Consider the following 14,920-nt stretch of genomic DNA (forward strand, 5'->3'; position numbering starts at 1 on the left):
CTCTACGAAGTAGTTCATTGGCCAAACAACAGTGTTAGGGAACGAACCAGGATAATGAGTAGTAAGATGAAACACAGGTACGACAAGAACAACAATTCGGAAGGTTTCCTGGAGGGAGATTTATAGTGTTATACAACCCTCACCGGCGGGAAGGTATTCATCAAAATTTCAATGTACCTGGGAAAGCCCGTACAAAGTTGTGAAGCAGATCAGTGATGTCGTCTACCGCAGCGGGTTAGGGGTTAGAATATACCCGCGGTAGGTATGCCTGTCATAAGAGGCGAGTAAAATACCGGATTCAAGGAGTTTATGTAGCGCAGCCTTTTCAGGTAGCTTCTCCAACCCAATTGGCAACATCACCTATCCGTGGCGAATCCTGTTTCTTTAACAGCCGTGGCTCTGGCGACCCTGAATTCCTCATGGATCTAGGGGGTGGGAGGGCGGTATGGCCTAGAAGGTGGCATGTGGTCATAACAAATCGTTCCCGAGATGATCGGGCTTGGTACCGGAACGTACCGGATCTGCATCCGGCAAAGGACCATCAACTCTATAACACTCCCCCAGGTCTTCAGGGAGTGTTCTTATCGCTACAACAACACCAACAACCGCATACAAACTATTGGGAAATCACAAAATAGAAGGGTGGTTCGTTTGGAGAGTCTAGCAGCGGTTAGATCGAGAGATTTGTCTGATCGGGACGATCAGACTTAGGTGTAGGGCAGTGTGACGAAGGTTGCCATCACTAAGCTGTTAGTAAATAAAGGCACACCAACAAAAATATAAAAGCAATCTACACTTTTGTACATAAACACAACAATCATCACTTACACACATATGTACATGGAAGGCGACGCGAAGTACATGCACACACATAACCAGAAGCTCGAAGTGAAGAGATATCTCACACACACATGTAATCATCAGCCGAAGATCTTACTCACACATACACACGCATATAACTAAATTACAAAGCAGGAGATACAAGAGTTCTAGAAGGTGAAACGTCTAGACCTTTGGAGAAATTTGCGGACGAGACAGAAGAAAGTATAAAAGCAGGGAAAGCTGAGTAATAACGAATTAGTTTTGGTTTAGACACGCTATTGGTTGTGAAGTATAATTGTGAAGTACTACTCCCAAAGTAATCTGAATAAAGACCAGTTTGCAATACTGAATATTGGAGTGATTTATTCAACAGTTTAGCGATTCGAACTTTAGCAGATTTCAAATAATCGGAATTTCCCTAAATTCGTTACACTATTATTGTTCATGAGCATGCTATTTCTGACTAGCAGTGTTGTTGTTGTTGCTGTAGCAGCGCTTCGCTCTATCCAATAGGTGCCACCAAGGACGCAACAAATTAAATGGGGTTACACTGAAATGACAGCCCTTTGTCGGGAAAAATCCCAAGTCGCTCCGGTACATAGAACCGGCTGCCTTGGGAGCATCACTAGCACTGTAAAATATATTGTCAAATTGTTGTGTTAGGAACAAATTCTCACCCATCCCTCAAACATTGTCGGAACACTCATAATTATGAGTCAGATAAGAGTGCAATATATGAGAGAAATATGAGTTTCAGTAATAATAATAAAAAAAATTCAATCATAAAAGGCACATATATGACTCCTATATGATGAAAATTATGTAAGAACCATACGCCAAGAGTGTAAAATTAGAAAAGCAGCTTCGGAGCTAAATTTCATATTTTTTCATGGAATTTTTCTATTTCAAATGAAAATTTAATTTAATTTGAAGTTTATAGAAGATTCCATTAAAAAATTAAAAAACCTATGTATATGTATGTACATATATGCTAACGTCGTGGAATAATATTGTCCTCGGCTTTGTGTCCTGATCTTAATTCTTGCCGCATAAAGGTGCACATTTTTTACTTAATTTTTTGATGGATTAACCGAAGAACCCCTTTGGCATGTCAGGAATTATCTTTTGTCACTTCCTATATCTTCATGTTGATGATAAAAACTGACTTAAGAGGAAAATCCCCTTAATATTTTTGATCTGGATCTGGATCCAAAATCCGGCCTTAACGGACAAATCCTAATTTCTAGTTTAAAGGACATAAATGACACCAAAAAAAGACAAGGCGTTGGGGAGTGTTATCGATGTTGACGGTCCTTTGCCGGATACAGATCCGGTACCAAGCTCACCCATCTCGGTAACGACCACATGCGACCTTCTAGGCCATCACGCCCTCCCACCCTCTAGATCCATGTGGAGTTCGGGGTCGCCAGAGCCCGGGTTGCGCTACACAACCCCTTGAATCTATTTGGTATTTTAGTCGCTTCTTACGACAGGCATACCTAACGCGGGTATATTCTTACCCCCTAACCCGCTGGGGGACGCATTAGGAGTCTTATTGGACTCCTATTTAGACTCAAATAATGTATAAAATAACTCATTTCGGACGATCATTGCAACAAGGGAAATACAACCATTTCAGGCTCTTATAAATGAGCTCATAATGAGCGTAAATGATCCGAATTACGACTCCTTTCTGACTCCAAATGTTTTCTGGGTCAAATAAAACACAATACAATACAATGACATTTGAGATCAACTCGAAAACTATAAACTTAACAAAATTTCTCAAAGGTTGGATAGTGATTAGATAATGATATTGGATAACAGGTTTGAGAATAATTAGAAAATTATGTTGAATATAAACTCCAGAGTTATATATGTATATATTTCTTTAAGAATGGAGAAGTATTTATTTCATGTTTGTTTGGTAAACAAAGTCCATACAAGAAAGCCTACCCCAAAAGTGACCTTATATTGTTGCTGAAAAACTGCTCTGTAGATTCGCTGGAGTTTAAATTTCACTGAAGTTTAATCAAAATTATATTATGCTCAGCTTGCGGATTTTGGCAGCGGGCGTGAGTGGTTATGTGCGCGTCTTTTACTCTTTAGTTCAGTTTACGGTTTCTTTTTCTGTAAGTTGGCTAATAGTGTTTCGCATGTTAAAAACTATAAAAATTTCAATTAATTTTATATTGAAGGTAAGTAATCTTGGCTACCTTGTATAAAATTCTTAATTTTCGTGTATTGTGACAATCTTATTACAAAATTGACAAAAAAAACATATATGTAATTCTCCCATGATGGAATTATAGAAGGTGGCGGATGTAAGCAGTTTCTCGCTCTAACGCCACCATCTTGTACGCCCTTAGACACAAGAATGTTGTCGCTTTATAAAACTACTTTTTTATTCAGAGGAAAAAGCGTATGATAAACTATACATATCGATTTTTCTATTAAAATATACAACGGCATCACTTTATCATCATTTAAAGAAATTATTAAAATTTACACATTTTTCATGTTAAATTATGGTAAGATGTTTTAAAATTTGGAAAATACCTATAATAATTTGTGTAATCATCTTTTTACAGCTTCCTTTATAGGTTTTGTGGGGTCGAACTACGGATATATTCATATTTTAATGTGTAAACATGGTGCTGGATGATAACATATTTCGTGGTCCAGCAAATTTAATCAGCCATAATCATTACGTAAAGCCTCTTCGTGGAGGCTTATAAGAGGCCAATTACACCTTCTTTGCCAACCCTAATTTTGTGGTCACCAAGCGCAATAGGCGTGGGCAGCGCTCATATATGCGTGCATGTCAGAGCGCATTCGTCTTCATACGTGAACTACATTATTTTTCAGCAACCTCGCAGTATCTAAATTTCCTTGTTTCGACAATGGCATCTCGGGGACGGCAATGAGTTTGCAATTATGCTTTATAATTCAGACCAGAAAGTGAACTTAAACCAAGCATACACCATTCTCATTAAGGTACAGGCCTTGAAACCTTTGCCACGGTAGTGACAAAAAAACTAACCGATGCTTTTGTTTTTCAGTTGAACTTAGTTTTATACTTATACCCAGCTTTAAGGCCAGTGCGCAACTCCCTTGGTGTGACCAATTGGCGCCAGTTGGCTGGCGCACCTTGTTGAATGGCCATGACCGTTCAAACGGTTAAGCGCTAATTAAGTAAGTTATACTACAGGACAGGGGTAGACTGCTAATACCCGTTCAAAACTGTCAGGAGCGTGATCAAAAGACACGTTTTGAGCTCGGTATTTAAATACGAACAATGACCTTCAACCGCTCCAAGACCAGAAGTATGATCCGTAGTCTTTTGTCGCAGAACCCCTTTCAGCATAAAATTTAAATAGTTTTTTTGCAAACATCTTTTGACATTAGTAAAGTCTTTGGTTCTAGGTTATTGATATCGAGGTCAAAACACGTCTTTTTGCAAACATCTTTTGACATTAGTAAAGTCTTTGCTTCTAGGTTATTGATATCGAGGTCAAAACACGTCTTTTGAAACCTTTCTCCGACATTTTTGGCAGTGTATTAGCAGTCGGCCTCTGTCCTAGAGTATTACCAGCAAAATCTATAAGCTGCAAACGTTTTAAAAATGAATAAAGCAAACTTAATTTCATAGTTTTTATCATAAAACTGCATTAAAATCAAGCTACATCTATATTCCATCATTATTTAAAAAGTATTAATTTAAGTACTATTTCAAAAGGGGCCCTCTTTTATGCCCCCACTCTCTTGTACTTCCAAAATACAACCTGGAGCTCACTGCAGCTAAGGGCGTTCGATATGATAGTTGTCAAATCTTCCGCAACCTTCTATAAAAAATCCTGTAATACATTTGATTAACTTGAATTAATAGCTGTCCATATATGTAATATTCCTATATTGTTAATAGAAAATGCTCGCAATGTGTTTTGAATTCGAAATCAAAACAAGACAGTCCAAACAAGTTTTGTGATTGTAGCAGCATAAGTGTGACAAGAAAAAATTTAAATTTAGGTACATTCGATTATTGAATACAAAAAAAAAACGTTTAAACAGCAATATATCGGCACTCTGATGTTTGGGAATGTACCTAGCCTTTTGTAGCAATATAGGATTATTACATATATGCAAAAAAAGGAAAAAATCTTCTTACAAATTTAAAAAGAAGTTTCAAGTGCGTAACGGCGCAAAAGGTGAAGAGTTTTAAAATGGCGTCGCCGACTATGTGGTCGGTGGCGTCGAATAAGGATGAGCGTCACCAATCCAGTGCTAAAAAACCCAAAATTATTAGTAACAAAGACGTGAGCAACTTTTATGAGCTCTCTTCGAGTGGGGGCTTAATAAAAATCAGAGAAAAAGGTAAAAATTTGAATATGCAAATAGATTCGGAATTGACAGGTGGCAGTGGGGGTGATTGCGCAAGCAACATTAGCTCTCAATTACCGAAAAATGAAGATAACGGCAATGATGGTTCATATGCCATCAACCGAGATAACGGCATGGAAAAAACCGCCTTGAATGTAGGAGAGGGTAGTGATGGTGTTCACACCATCGACCAAGATAGCGGTGCTACAAATAATATTGCACTTAGCGGTAGTGGTAACGGTGCCAGTACAGTTAACGTAAAAAATGCGTCTCAAGTTAGCGGTTCGGAAAATGTTGAGCCTCCAATATTAACCCACATAAATTTAATGGAATAAAATTTGTACTGGTTGATTCGTCAGCCAATACAAATATGCTTAATGAAAAAATTTCTTCAGGTTTAAACCTATATTCCCAAATAAAAGACTTAAAGATAAAAGACATTGAATTGATCAATGCGATTGGAAAATCACTTTACAAACTCACATTCAAAAACACTTTCTCAGCAAACAACTTTGCACTTGATAAACGCCGAATCAAACGAGGACTCAGAGCCTTCATTCCTAAATCGGCCTTAGAAGTTTATGGTTTTGTGCGAGGAATACCGACCTTTTGTAAAGAACAAGACATAAAAATTTAAGCAATCTCTGCAATCCCAATTAACTCTCTCATACGATTCAACAGAAAAGACAATACTACCAATGAATATGTCCCAACCACTTCCTTGAAAATTGGCTTTGAGGGAAAGGATATCCCAAAATTCATAATATACAATTACACAAAACTTAATGTTGAATTTTACATACCACCTATTAGACATTGTCATAACTGTGGTCGTTTTGGACATACCAAGATGGCATGCAAAAGCAACCCAGCCAGCATTTTTTGAAAATTTTGATCAAAAAATATTTAAATATCATACCCCAAGATGATTAAAAACGTTCAAATCTAAAAGCATTTTCTGTTCGAAAAATGTACCATAAATGTGATTATTCTTGAATAATCATTTATGATTCCTATTTCGAAACGGTTTTTATTCATATTTGATATCATTGTAAAATTGAGCTTTAATAGTTTTAGAGTAATATTTGACTGCTTTTCACAGTCATTTTCTGATCATATTCGTCAATATATTTCAATCGTTTTGGTTGAGGTTTTTGAATCATTTTTGAATGCCATTATAATGCATTTATTCTTCATATCTCATTCAAAATAAGATACTACATAGTAATCTTATTTCATAAGGGGAATAAAGCATGCGGAAGTGAGCTATTTGAACAGGTCACTCGCAAACAAACTTGACCGATATACACCTGCGACTACAACATCCAACATCAGCATTGTCGTCTGCATCTTAAAATACGGATACGATAGGGATGTTGAAGCCGTATCCAGGTATGTCAAGATAGTTTCACTTACCTGGGGTTCAAATAGCTCACAACCTATGTATTTTCCAATCATTATGTATTTTTTGGGAAGCTGAAGGGGAGAAATGGTTGGGGAAATCTTCGTTCACGAGCAGCACTACATTATTTTTGTCTTGAATAATATCTTTTGCATAAATAATAAAATTCGTATATATTTTTTCTTAGCTTCATGATTGAAAAAATATGTGTATGTGAAAAAAAAAATTTTTTAATGAAAAGTAAAATTTCAACAAGTATAAAATTCATTATTCAGTCAACAAATATATTCATAAGATTCAGAAAGCTGAATGAAAAATGATTATAAATTTTTGATCACCTAAAGTAAACACATTTGATTCAAATATGACTCCAAAATGTGATTGAAAAACTATATTCAGTTTTTGATCATCAAAGGTAAGCATATTTGATTATTCTTTTTGTTGGTTTTTATGAAATATTAAAACTTAGTCATCAAAAGACTTCAAAAATGATTCCCAAAAGTGATCGAAAAATGATTTTTAGTTTTTCATCATTAAAAGTATTCATATTTGATTATTTCTTTTGTTCAATTGTATGATAACTCATTATTTAGTCAGAAAGAGTAATCAAATTGTATTGATATGTAGGGACATTCAAAATTGAATTACCTAAATGCTGAGTGGGGATACGTTAAAAATTTATATATTCAATTAATTATACTTAATTTAAAATTTGACGTTGGCTTTTTGTAAAAAATTTGATAGTTGAGTAATCTTGGCTATATTGTTGTCTTTGAAGATTTCTTCAAAAGTATTGTGATTTTGAAAGAATGCGAAATTGTTGCGAATATTTGTGAGCCCTCTGCAGTGGAAGGTTTGATGCTCATAATCATCTATTTGATCACAAATACAGCGGTTTGAATTATAAGCTTTTATTTTATAAAGATATGCTTTATCATACGTATGCCCAGTTAAAGTTCTATTTAATCTTTTAATATTAGCAGGAGGCAGTGGGGCCTTTTTGAACCAAGTGTTGTTATTGCGGTTTGGAAAAATTGAGGCATATAAGTTAGGATGATTATTGGAATAGCTAAGGGAATTTATAGATATCATTTTTAATTTGTCGGATGGCTTCGTTGAGGGTGAGTTTACAGCTCTTACTGTTGGAATTCAAGGTCGCTTTTTTAGCAATTTCATCAGCCTTTTTATTTCCTGGAATACCTTTTATATCCACAAAAATATTGCTATTAAATACCTTTTTTCTGATTCTGTTTGCAATGCTATTTGTTGTGATACATTTTTTAAAAAGGTTACAGGCTCCTAGGCTATCAGTAAAAATAGCCACTTTCCTGTATTCCTTAGTTATTGCAATTTCAATTGCTTCCTCAATGGCAATGAGTTCACCAAAAAGAGAGGAAGCTTTGAAAGGAATGTGGAATGAGTGTTCAGTTCTATCAGATAAATTGTAGATGCCACAACCAGTATTTTGATCAGAGAGTGAAATATCTGTGTACATAATATGAAAGTAGTCCATGAGGAAATTTTCCAGAAGAGCTGCATAATGAGTTTTCACAGTTTCCGGCGCTATTGACTCTTTGTTGCCATGTATATTCTTTTCAATGACTTATATTGGTGGTAATAGGAAAATGATCAATCGTATCAAGACAGTCAAAAACTTCCTGGAATTGTCTGTATATTTTTGAGTAATTTGAATTTAGATTTGGATTTGAAGCTACAGGTGCAATAAAAGGATCGTTGTTAGCAAATATTTTGATGAGCTCTTTGGCAGTGAGCCATATGTCTCGCTCTTGCGTGGGTAACTCGTTTGCAAGGGCATACATTGTTGGAATAGGCGTAGAGGGGGTCAAGACAAGACATCTTCTGAGAATTTTATTTTGTAATACTGAAACTTTATTGAATGTAGTTTTAGATGTGTTTGCAGTAATGGTATAAGCATATTCAATTTTAGATCTAACTAGAGATTTGTAAATATTAAAAGCCTTATGGGGCTAAAGACCTGCTTTGATATTAGTGAGGAATTTAAAAAAATTTAATTTAGAAGAAGTATTTTGGATTTTGGATTATAGTGATCTTTACTGTTTATTTTACTATTTAGAGTTATTCCATGAACTTTCATTTCAGAAACTTGATTTAATTTGATGTTATTAATGGAAATATCAACTGTTTTGCATGCACAATTTTTGAGGTGCATTATTTGAGTTTTTGTGGGATTGAAGTTTAAGTTAAGTTGGTTGCATTTTGAAATAAAGAGATTGAGTTTAGGTTGCATATTGCAGGTTGGCTCTTCAAGATAGGATCCAGCAGAAAGAAATAGAAAGTCGTCAGCAAACTGGTAAATATATGTATTGAAATCACTTAATTCAAGAAGTTTGGCAGTGTTAATGTTAAAAAGGGCACGCGATAGGACACTACCCTGAGGTAGTCCATTATGAATATCAATGCTGCTGCTACCTAATTGTAAAATCCGATAAGAGAGAAAGTTGATTATCCAATCAATATAGAGATTGTCAATATGTAAATTTAATAAAATTTGTTTGAGAATGTTAATGTCAACGCAGTTGTATGCATTGGAAATATCATACGAGCATAGTATGACTTATTTTTTTATCACTCTTTAGACAATGTATTTGATGAAGCATTTGATTTAAGCAAATTGATGTGGATTTGTTTTTCCTATATGCGAAGGTGTTGTGAGGTAGAATGTTATCAGATTCAATTATTTCACTTAATCTGTTTTTTATGCAAGTGTTAATAATTTTAAGTATGACAGAAATCAATGAAATCGGCCGAAAATTTTGATACAGATTGAAATCTTTGTCCTTTTTGGGGATAGGAATGATTTTAATTATTCTCCAGTGTTGAGGCATTTGGTTGGTTAGAAATACATCATTGATGGCAGTTTTAAAAGAGTTCAAGGTTTGATCTGAGAGAGCTTTAATCATACTTTAGGATATGCCATCAGCACCAGAGCGCTGTCTTTTTTTTCCTTAGAACTTCTTGTATTTCCTCATATGATATTGCAAGATTGTTGCTTGGTTCGGTAGGTGCATTTGTTTCATAATTTATGGGTTGCGCAGAAACCTGCTCCTTGAGCATGTTTAAATATAAATTATTGTTGTCTTCATTCCAAGAATTTGCATGGTCCTGACTGTGATCACCCCTCAACGCCTTAACAAACTTCCATGATCTTTTTCCCAAACCTTGATTCACTTCATCAATTTTATTATTAAAATTTACTTTTTTGCCAGTTTAACTGCCTTTTCCCATTGTTTTTGTTGTAAGATAATGTTATCAAAATTAGCAGTATTTGGATATTGTCTTGCCTTTTTGTGAGCGATTAGAAGGAATCTGTAAGATTTGGACAAGTCATCGTTCCACCATGATTTTGGAATTCTATTATTTTTTATGACATATGAAGATCTAACTATTTCTTCTTGTATTTTGTTCTCAATTTCCTGTAAATTTGGTTCACATTCTATTTCCTTTAAAGAAATTTGAAGTTTTTTCTTTGAAGTGAATTTTTTGATGTTTACAGTTATTGAATTGGTTTCAATAGATATGGGGAAGTGATGACTGCCTCCAATTCTCGTGAAATCAACAGAAAAGTTGCAATTTATAGATGAATTTATGAAGGCAAGGTCTAAGACAGATCCATTAGCATATCTAAAGTCATTTTTATAAGTGAAGGTGCCACTATTGATGCAATAAAAAGCAGAGTTTTGAATGATATTAAGCAAATGTTTACCGCGGTTCGAGTCAATACTATCATCGCACGCAAGAGCCCTAGCATTGAAATCACCAACCAGAAACACATTATTGAATTGTTCTTAAAAGTTTAGAAGGCTCGTTACTTCAGAATTGGCAATATTTGGTGGAAAGTAAGTATTACAAATAATGATGTTATGACTCAAATTTTTCGTTTCTACGATTAAAATGTCATAGTTTGTGGCAAATTGAATTTTTATAAAGATAATGTGCTTCTTGATGGGGATAGCAACACCGCCATACACATCAGAGCGATATTTTTTAACTAGATTAAAATTAATAAGTTTTCTGTGAGGAGTGCGACTAGTTAAGTAGATTTCGCTAAAACATGCTATATTATAGTTGTATTTGTATAAGTAAAATTCTATTTTATCTAGATTAGCACGCAAAGATTGGCAATTATATATAATAATCATCATCATATTGAAAATTTGGTTTTGAAGATCCCAAGATCTCCAACTCATCTCTGTGGTTTGTGGTGATTTCAAATTGGTTTTTGAGGAGTTGTATTTCATCGAAAAGTTGGTTGTCATTTGTTTGAATTGAAACTTTTTGAGTGACTTTGATCATTTCAGTCAAGAGTCGCTCAAATTGACTTACCAGACCCTTCTGGTATTCACGAGAGTTGAAGACTGGTGTGATATGTTTTTTCGGTAATTTTTTTCTGGCTTGATGATTATTTAATGGAGGTGAAGCTAAAATTGTTTGACCCGTTTTAGCTATTAAGTTATATGGTTTTTTGATAAAACTTATATTAATGTTATCATCTTTCCCAGCCAGCATTTTTTGAAAATTTTGATCAAAAAATATTTAAATATCATACCCCAAGATGATTAAAAACGCTCAAATCTAAAAGCATTTTCTGTTCGAAAATTAACGTATCGTCGGGAGAGAAATGTACCATAAATGTGATTATTCTTGAATAATCATTTATGATTCCTATTTCGAAACGGTTTTTATTCATATTTGATATCATTGTAAAATTGAGCTTTAATAGTTTTAGAGTAATATTTGACTGCTTTTCACAGTAATTTTCTGATCATATTCGTCAATATATTTCAATCGTTTTGGTTGAGGTTTTTGAATCATTTTTGAATGCCATTATAATGCATTTATTCTTCATATCTCATTCAACATAAGATACTACATAGTAATCTTATTTCATAAGGGGAAGAAAGCATGCGGAAGTGAGCTATTTGAACAGGTCACTCGCAAACAAACTTGACCGATATACACCTGCGACTACAACATCCAACATCAGCATTTTCATTAAAATTTCTTTTTTTTTCACATACACATTTTTTTTCAATCATGAAGCTAAGAAAAAATATATAAAAATTTTATTATTTATGCAAAAGATATTCTTCAAGACAAAAATAATGTAGTGCTGCTCGTGAACGAAGATTTCCCCAACCATTTCTCCCCTTCAGCTTCCTAAAAAAATACATAATGATTGGAAAATACATAGGTTGTGAGCTATTTGAACCCCAGGTAAGTGAAACTATCTTGACATACCTGGATACGGCTTCAACATCCCTATCGTATCCGTATTTTAAGATGCAGACGATAATGCTCATGTTGGATGTTGTAGTCGCAGGTGTATATCGGTCAAGTTTGTTTGCGAGTGACCTGTTCAAATAGCTCACTTCCGCATGCTTTCTTCTCCTTAAGAAATAAGATTACTATGTAGTATCTTATTTTGAATGAGATATGAAGAATAAATGCATTATAATGGCATTCAAAAATGATTCAAAAACCCAACCAAAACGATTGAAATATATTGACGAATATGATCAGAAAATGACTGTGAAAAGCAGCATAGTGTACAAGTACAAGTGTGTTGACTTCTTTCTGACAGGCACTCGCTTAAGTGGGCATAACGGGAACATCTGGGTTGCCATTGTTGTTTCGGTTGAAAAAGGTCAATTAGGGTTCTGTGCAGAGACGTAAAAGATTGAAACAGGGTTTATGTAGTCACAAAAGTGTTGCTCCTGTTCTACAGCATTTTATTTTATATCATGGCGAAAATTGTTCAGTTCAGAGTTATTGATTTTCATTAAAATTTTAATTTATTACGGAGGGTTACTCCTTTAATTGTAAAAATCAGAGAAAACGTAGAGTTTTTCAAATTATTGTGAAAAACTTTTTAATTTGAATTTCTGTACCAAAGTTCACTATGAAAACTGAAAAATGTACACTTATTGAAAACTCATTTGCACACACAATTTACACTTTGAATTTAATTGTGTTTTTATGCACAAAATTTTGAAACTAAAAACAAAATTTTCATTTGTCAGAAAAAATAAAGAAAAAACGGCCTAATGTCAAAAACCCCTATCGAAATATAAACTGGCTTGTTTGTTTTTAATGAACTACGTTGAATTTTTCTTGTATTTCGTTAGTTTTTTCAAATATATTTCACATACTTTCACCAGTATTGAAACCTTATTGGCTCCCTCGACAAAAAATATAAGAGAAAATACATAGAAAATAAAGTAGCGTCATATAGGAGTTTGATTTGTTTGCAATTACAGCACCATTATATTTGCAGGAGGCTTTCACAGCTACAAAAATTAAGGCGGATTTAAATAGACGCTTTGGTTGTGTTGCATTCATTAATTCATCTGTCGGGCGAAGTATCGAAAAATTTACATAAATGCTTTGGTTGCGTGCCTACGCTAAACTATATTTCAAAAAACTAACGAAATACAAGAAAAATACAACCTTTCATTAAAAAAAAACGAGCCAGTTTGTTTTTCGATAGGTTTTTTTGACATTCGGCCGTTTTTTCTTTATTTTTTTTCAGACAAATGAAAGTTTTTTTTTAGTTTGAAAATTTGGTGCATAAAAACACAATTAGAATCAAGTTTCTTGTGAAAAAAGTGAACCATTAGAGAAAGAAATAATTTGCGCGTGTTATTTGCATTGTTTTATTGTTAAAAATGTTAATGTAAAAATAAAATGTAAAACATAAACAAAAACATGACAAACTCGCTAATTATGGGGGAATAGTGGCCTCGCTTTTTCATGATAGAAATTTTTTTTGTGTTTTGAAGTTCCGATAAAGTTTCGTTAGTTTTTTTAGCTTGAAATCCAAGCAAAAATAAAGTAGTGTCATATATGCTTGTGAAGTGACCAAAGCGTTTTATATAATTTTGCCCTTATGCATTTGTGTAAACAACCTTAGAAGTGAAATTTTTCCATGTTACACGTGTGGCGCTTTATATTTTGACTCTAATTTAAATAAATTTTGCTTTTCGTATGTTTCCGCATTGTTGCAGGCTACAAATCTAGTATTCTTATTTCCGCGGAAATATATGCAACTATTACATCTGTAAATACTACAAAGTTTTATTTAACTATTAAATGCAACTCAGCTTGAAGTACTCTTACGTACCAAAAATGCAACTCTAGACTTGGGATTTGCATCAGGTGAGCGAGGCTGTTTGTAGTTTTGACGTTTATCGCTTAGTTGACACACTTGGTATAGGTACACTATGAAAAGCAGTCAAATATTACTCTAAAACTATTACAGCTAAATTTTACAATGATATCAAATATGAATAAAAACCGTTTCAAAATAGGAATCATAAATGATTATTCAAGAATAATCACATTTATGGTACATTTTTCTCCCGACGATACGTTAATTTTCGAACAGAAAATGCTTTTAGATTTGGGCGTTTTTAATCATCTTGGGGTATGATATTTAAATATTTTTTGATCAAAATTTTCAAAAAATGCTGGCTGGGAAAGATGATAACATTAATAGAAGTTTTATCAAAAAACCATATAACTTAATAGCTAAAAGGGGTCAAACCATTTTAGCTTCACCTCCATTAAATAATCATCAAGCCAGACAAAAATTACCGAAAAAACATATCACACCAGTCTTCAACTCTCCTGAATACCAGAAGGGTCTGGTAAGTCAATTTGAGCGACTCTTGACTGAAATGATCAAAGTCACTCAAAAAGTTTCAATTCAAACAAATGACAACCAACTTTTCAATGAAATACAACTCCTCAAAAACCAATTTGAAATCACCACAAACCACAGAGATGAGTTGGAGATCTCGGGATCTTCAAAACCATATTTTCAATATGATGATGATTATGATATATAATTGCCAATCTTTGCGTGCTAATCTAGATACAATAGAATTTTACTTACACAAATACAACTATAATATAGCATGTTTTACCGAAATCTACTTAACTAGTCGCACTCCTCACAGAAAACTTATTAATTTTAATCTAGATAAAAAATATCGCTCTGATGTCTATGGCGGTGTTGCTATCCCCATCAAGAAGCACATTATCTTTATAAAAATTCAATTTGCCACAAACTATGACATTTTAATCGTAGAAACGAAAAATTTGAGTCATAACATCATTATTTGTAATACTTACTTTCCACCAAATATTGCCAATTCTGAAGTAACGAGCCTTCTAAACTTTTAAGAACAATTCAATAATGTGTTTCTGGTTGGTGATTTCAATGCTAGGGCTCTTGCGTGCGATGATAGTATTGACTCGAACCGCGGTAAACAT

The 14,920-nt window shown here is 33.9% G+C and overlaps 1 protein-coding gene across 1 annotated transcript in view; it reads right to left on the bottom strand.

Moving 5' to 3' along the window:
• The window catches only part of Zcchc7 (Zinc finger CCHC-type containing 7), a 46,524-nt gene that overhangs the window by 19,866 nt on the left and 11,738 nt on the right, over positions 1–14,920 (bottom strand). The window lies entirely within an intron of this gene.

The sequence above is a fragment of the Eurosta solidaginis genome, chromosome 5 (assembly GCF_040869045.1).
Source record: "Eurosta solidaginis isolate ZX-2024a chromosome 5, ASM4086904v1, whole genome shotgun sequence".
NCBI lineage: Eukaryota > Metazoa > Arthropoda > Insecta > Diptera > Tephritidae > Eurosta > Eurosta solidaginis.